This window comes from Euphorbia lathyris, chromosome 7 (genome assembly GCF_963576675.1).
Source record: "Euphorbia lathyris chromosome 7, ddEupLath1.1, whole genome shotgun sequence".
NCBI lineage: Eukaryota > Viridiplantae > Streptophyta > Magnoliopsida > Malpighiales > Euphorbiaceae > Euphorbia > Euphorbia lathyris.
Window position 1 is genome coordinate 47,103,183 of NC_088916.1, and position 7,370 is coordinate 47,110,552.

At 29.5% G+C, this 7,370-nt stretch overlaps 1 long non-coding RNA gene across 1 annotated transcript; it reads left to right on the forward strand.

The window, feature by feature from the left end:
• The first annotated feature begins 3,944 nt into the window (after positions 1-3,944).
• LOC136235028 (uncharacterized) lies at positions 3,945-5,940 on the forward strand. Its single transcript, XR_010691619.1, has 4 exons — positions 3,945-4,072; positions 4,205-4,286; positions 5,109-5,171; positions 5,819-5,940. It is a non-coding gene; the product is annotated as an uncharacterized lncRNA (long non-coding RNA).
• The last annotated feature ends 1,430 nt before the right edge of the window (positions 5,941-7,370 follow it).

The window sequence follows — 7,370 nt, forward strand, 5'->3', positions numbered from 1 at the left end:
TGCTTCTTCCATGGGTATTTGTTTTCTTTTTCTGTTATAGGTGCTTCTCCTTGCTGTGCTGATTAACGAAATTTAGAACTTGTAGACGATATGGACAGATGGATGGAAGAGTTGCATCATATTTTGATGCTAACTCATTGAAGATTTAGCTTCAATTGGAAATAAAAAAAAAAAATTCCCAATCCCCTAAAATTACTCTTAAATCCCTAAATTCAGATTTCCATATTTTGAGTAATGCTACTTTGGTGAATATTAAGTTCTGAGATTTACTATTTTCATATGCTTTTCTTCTTTAATCTTTATGTTTCTTCTCATTTTTTGGGTTTTTTAATCTGATTCTGCAATTCCTTCCCCTCATTTGTTTCTTTATTTGTTGTTTCCATTTCAAAGTATTTGTGAATCGATTCATAGGTAAGAATAGCTTTACAATGCTAAAAATGTGGACAAAAATGGAGAACTTTTACTTTCTGAAAGGAGTAGTCTCCCAACTAGGCAGAAACTTCTATGCGAAGAAGAAGATCCCATCTTCCTGAAAAAAAAAAAAACAAATAGCTGAAGGATAAGGCTTATCGAAAATAAAATAGAGGAAGAAGGAAGACCAGATAAGACAAAAAAACTGTTTAAGAAGCCTTGATGTAAAATATTTTCAGGCAAACTAATCCAGATGACCATAGTGTGGAATTTATGAGTCAAGTAGAGTTTCTTGAAAATTGCATTTTAATAATCAAATTACCACAGCGAATATGATGTGTAGAGAGAAGAAATAGACCAAAAAAAAAAAAGTTATATAATGCATTTTTAAATTATGGCTGGTCTTTGAAATTTGGTTCTCATTTGTTTTTTTTTTTTTTTTTGTTGGAGTATACATTAAGCCTAGGGGTAGATTATTAGCATTGCACCCATTTTTCTTCCTCAAACTAAATTTTAAAGTTAATAAGTATCCTAAACTATTAAAATCATCTATTAGATCCATAAACTAATTAAAAATCATTAATTAATTATTCGTCATATTCTAAAATCACAAATTGTGACTATTTCATATAGACTATAATAATCTTGGTATTGGTTCAAAATGAGTTTGAAGAAAATGGTCTAAAACTATTCAACCAAATGAATTTCGACAAGACTTCAATTAATTATTTTTATTTAAAATAGGGATTCAATTGATGATTTTTGCTTAGTACATAATTAATGATTTTGATAGTTTAAGATCCTAATTGACTTTGAAGCTTTAGTTGGAGATTCAAATTAATATGATGCCTAGATTATTTCATTGTTAATTTAGTGTACGGGTGAACTGATCATCATAGATAAATGAAATAAGTTGCAAAAATAACTTAGGACTAATTTTACACATAACATTTAAAATAGTGTAATTTTACTCCTAACATGCAGCTAATAGCAATTTTACCCCAATGTTTGAAAGTAATTTTACCCTCTAATATTGACAAGTTGGATCAATTTCAAATCTATTTATAAAACACAAATATTTTGTTCATTATTCTTATTCTACACCCAATTACATAAATTGGTTCTAAAAAACGATTTCATATTTTTTGTGATTTAATAATAGAATCAGATATTAATATTTTTAAATTCGGTGAAATATTAAATTTTGTTTATCCGACTCGTACAAAATACAATATATTTTTTTATTTTTTATTTACGTCTAAACATATGTTTGTGATCTATCACTAATTAATAATAAAATTACACAAATGTGAAACTCAGATGACAAGATTCGTGACCGAGAAGGTAGTATATGATGAATTATTTCTCAAATTGATTAAATTTATCAATGTTAGGGGTATAATTGATCTTGGCTCCAAACATTATACGTAAAATTGCACAAACATTAGAGGCAAAATTACTCATCGCTACAAATATCAAGGGTTTTTTAATTAATAAAATTACTCATGGCTACAAATTTTTCATTTAATTTAAAATATCAAGAAAGAGAAACAAAAACAATAAAAAAATATAATATATGTCTCACACGCTGGTTGTGTTTGAAAATCAAACTCTATATTTAGGGCCCGTTTGGTTCAGCTGTTAGCTAATAGCTGTTACGGTTGCTGTTAGCTGTTTGCAGTTGCAGTAAGCTGTTAGCTGTTGCTATTAGCTGTTTGTTATTAGTTGTTTAATTACTAGTGTTTGGTAAAATTATATTGAACTATTGCTGTTCGGATTTAAAATGTCTAAAATGGACATGTTTTAAATTAATTAACGATGAAATTATAAAAGGAAAAATGTGAAAAAATGCACATAACGTTTACAACTAGAAATAATTTTACTCTTAATATCTAAAATGGTGCAATTTTATCCATAACGCTGGCAGTTAAGAGTAATTTTACCTCTAACATTGGCAAGTTGGGTCGATTTCAGATATTATTAGAAAACATAGATATTTTATTTCTTATTATACACCAATTGCACATACAAGTAGTTTTAAAAAAGATATTTCATATTTTTTGTGATTTAATAATAAAATTGAAAATTAATATTTATAAATTCGATGAAATATCAGAAATTTTTTGTCCAACTTGTACAAAAGACAATATTAGGGTATTTTTGCACCTTATCCTATTATAAAATAAAAAATGTGTTACACAAATTAATAAAAATAATCTTTATAAAAAATAAAAAATTTATTGAATTCAACAAAATCTTGTTTTCCGGTAATTATGTTGTAGAAATATAAATAATGTTAAAGAATAAACATATTTTCTGGAAATAAGAAGGATAATTCTGTCAATAACAACTAACTGCAAACAGCTGTTTATGAAAAGCTCCAAATAGGAGCTTTTCGTGAAACGCTCCAAAACTCTGCAGTTTTCAGAGAAAATGCTAAACGCTGCGGTTATATAAACCTAACCAAACGCTATATTTCCTGCGGTTTGGAGTGAAACGCTAAACGCTCTTCCGAAAAGCTAAAACAAACACCCTCTTAATACTACGAACTTAACAAAGAAAGACATTAGAGTTACAATATACTATGTAAGTTGTGGTGTGTGACTAGGACTGTAATTGAATCAAGCCGAGTTCAGATTTGGTCTGCTCAAGCTCGGCTCGTCATAATGTTAAATAATCTCGAGTTGAGCTTCGAGCTCACTTAGAGCTCAAATTTGTGTTTGAGCTCGGTTCATTTAGAAGCTCGTTTATTCATGACCTAGCTTATTTAGTTTATTCACAAACTTTGTTCAGGAGTTACTTGTTTATTTTATTCATGAATTTGCTTGCGAGCAGCTCATTTCTTTTGTTCAAGAACGAAATAGTATCAGATAAAATAATTCCGCTTTTATATATAATAAGAGGCTTATAATATTCCACTCTATTATATAACTCGTTTTAGAAACTATTTTTTTCCAAAATATAAATTGTTTTAGAGGGTGTTTGTTTCAGCTTTTCGGAGGAGCGTTTAGCGTTTCACTCCAAACCGCAGAAAATATAGCGTTTGGTTAGGTTTATCTAACCGCAGCGTTTAGCATTTTCTTTGGAAACTGCAGCGTTTTTGAGCGTTTCACGAAAAGCTCATATTTGGAGCTTTTCATAAACAGCTGTTTGTAGTTAGTTGTTATTGACAGAATTATCCTTCTTATTTCCACAAAATATGTTTATTCTTTAACATTATTTATATTTCTACAATATAATTACTGGAAAAACAAAGTTTTGTTGCATTCAATAATTTTTTTTTTATATAGATTATTTTTATTAATTTGTGTAACACATTTTTTATTTTATAATAGAATAAGGTGCAAAAATGTAATACCCAAATTATATATATTTAATCTATTTGCTAAAATGAATTAGTTAGAAGGAGTTAAGGCTAAAGTATAATTACTTTTGGGAAATTTTTTAAAAGCTATTATAAATGTAGGGACTAATAGGAAAACTTTGACAATATTAAATTAAACAAATGGAGCTGCATACGCAGACTCCATTGTTGAAAGGTGAAGAAGCTCTTCTTCTTCATTTCACATAAACAACATCAACACTATTCTTCCTCATTTCTTCACCATTTCTCACGATTTTTACACCGAAACGAAGCTCTCAACTCCAGCTACGCATACATGTAAGTTTTATTGTGAGATTTTGAGTTTTTAAAAATTGTTTAGAGAGAGAAAATTCGTCACTTTTGCTATTCTCTCCATTACTCGGTCCTATGTTCATTATTTTGCAATTCTAACACCAAAAATGGACTCAGGGGGTCGATTTACCTATGGATACACTAGATTTTGATGCATGCAAGGAGTTTTGAGGTGTAATCGGAGCTACACCGAAAAAAAGTAAGAAATCTAACCAAAGTTTAATTTTCCGATCGAATTTGAGTGTTTTGAGAGTGATTCTAGACTCCTAGAATCATAAGAAACAAAGTGATATAATTAATTTCTCAAAATAATCAACTTTAAGTTTTCCGATAGGCGGATCCGACCACCGGTGATATTTTCCGGTGATATATGAAATAAGTGCAGAAAAATTATTTTGTTAACTCCAGAATATTCTAAATATTATTTGGAGCAACATTAATTCTTGGACATTGGTCAAATTCCTTACCGTTTAGTTTCTATAAATTACAAAAGTATATATTTGGGTGAAATTAAAGAAAATAAATTAAGTTGGGTTAAAAATGATTTTTGGATCCTTATTTAAATAAATTTCAGAATATATAATTTTAAAAATAAAGGTTGAAGGGAGATTGGACTAAGCATAATTAATTAATTATGCTCTTAAGATTATTGGTTAGTTAATTTGGTTGATATAGGTAATATGAAAATGAATTATAAGTATATATGTTTACATGTTATTTGATTATGAGTAATTTTGGAAGTAAAGTATTGGAATTACTGACAGTTATGGAACTGTCGGATGATTGATGTCCAACCGGGTTGATAATTGCAGTCTATGGGTACCGGTTTGGACTTTGGATATTTTTTAATATAGAAGTGTATTTTATTGCAGGGTTGACCCTAGTTGTTACTAGGAGGATGTTCGTTTTATAGGGGAGACTCTGCCGAATTTTTGGTAGACAGTCCGTAAAACGAGACAAAATAAATTTTAATATTTCCCTAAACTTATATAAATTCTAAAAATAGTGTTATCTCTTTTAGATACTCAACCAGTAGGAGGAGGAGCAGTACCTGAAAATTAGGACAGTCGGCTATGAGCAATTTGTGAGTTAATTATATGTTATGCATTTTTAATTTAGCATTTGCATTCATAATAAATGATTTCATGGTATTTCAAGTAAAGTACTATTTTTACTTATAAAAGTGTTATTGTTTATAATAATTTATACGTAATTATTTGTGGATAAATACGTGTTATGGACATGCTTCCTGGTGAGCGGCATCAGGACCTTGTGCGCACAAGTACTATCGGGTTATTGGATATTAATGATACTAATGTTGTGAATGTTGTGATATATGGATAAGCTCAGTTGAGATATTCTCGGGCTATATGATATGTGGATTTTGGATTTAAGTGAGGCTGGGTACGGAATCGGTTGAGTTATTCTCGGTCCTCCAGCTAACTGGGCGTGTGGTCGGTTGAGTTATTCTCGATCCCCCAGTTATTGGATATGAGTGAAATGGTGATTATTGGTGGATTATTATATTGGGTATTGAGGTTTAGGGTCCAACACACGTATTAAACCATCTATCTATTTATTTATAAGACAATTTTATGAAAAAGCATATTGTGTGATCACTTATATTATATATTATGATTATTATTATTGTGTGTGACATAAATGTTAAATTACTCATGCATTGCATATAATTAATTCACTATTGGAGGTTTGACTCCTTTAATTTTTCAGGTGACTAGAAGTCTGCTGCAGCCCATGATCTTTCTTCCGGGCGGCACACTTATTTTTATTTGATTAATCCTTCTAGCTAATATAAAATTCTAATTCTAGACCGCGGGTACCAGATATACGAGTAATTATTAAATTATATTATGACTTAATGTTTAATACTTTAAAATATTTTATTTAAAAATGAATTTATGTAATCGATTAACTAAGTTAATTTAGGCTTGCTACGGGTTCCGGTAGCTTAAGCTTACCCGTTCCCTAGCGCCGGTCACGGTCCGTGGGATGGGTCGTGACAAAAAATACCCCCGACATTTATAGCTAGGAGCAATTTTACCCTTAACGTCCAAAATGGTTCAATTATACCTCTAATTTTAGCAGCCAAAAGCAATTTTACCCATAATATTGACAAGCTGGGTCAATTTGAGAAATAATTTATCAAATTGTCTTATTGGTCATGAATATTGTCATCTATACTTCACATGTGCACGATTTTATCATCGTTAGTAACATATCACAAATATATGATTAGACGTGAATTTTTTTTAAGAAAATAAAAAAAAACATTGTCTTTTGTACGAGTTGGACAAAAAAAATTCTAATATTTAATTGAATTTATAAATATTAATTTTCAATTTTATTATTAAATAAAAAAATATGAAATCTCTTTTTTAGAACCACTGGTATGTGCAATTGGTGCATAATAAGAAATAAAATATCTATGTTTTCTAATAATATCTGAAATCGACCAAACTTGCCAATGTTAGGGGTAAAATTGTTCTTAGCTACCAGCGTTATGGGTAAAATTGCACTATTTTAGACATTAAGAGTAAAATTATTCCTAGTTGTAAACGTTATGTGCATTTTTTCACATTTTTGCTTTTATAATTTCATCGGTGATTAATTTAAAACATGTCCATTTTAGACATTTTAAATCCGAACATCAACAGTTCAATATAATTTTATCAAACACTAGTAGTTAAACAACTAATAACAATCAGCTAACAGCAACAGCTAACAGCTTACTGCAACTGCAAACAGCTAACAGCAACCGCAACAGCTATTAGCTAACAGCTGAACCAAACAGACCCTTAGTTTTATAGGAACTTTTCGTTTTATTTTTCGATTTAAGCGTTGAATTTTTATATTGGTTTTCAATATATCCATATATTTTTAACATTCAAAGGCTTATTCCCAATTATTACATAAGAGAGAATTTTTTTAAGTTAACTTATGGAAATTCATTGATTTATCTCTATATTAATTGTATTTCTTAATTTGTGTGAAATACCTTAAAATGACTTATATAATTAGGGGTAACCGAACCAGACTGAAATAACCAATCAAACCAATGCATTTCGGTTTTCCGTCTATTACGTTACGTTACAGTATGTTACGTTAAATTAGGTTATGTTATGCGAGATGCCATGATGTTATGTTACACGATGTTATGTCACGTTACGTGATGTTACGTTATGTTACGCTAGTTTCGTTACATTATGTTACGCTAGGTTCGTTACATTATGTTACTAACAATAAAGGATTTATGTAAAATTTA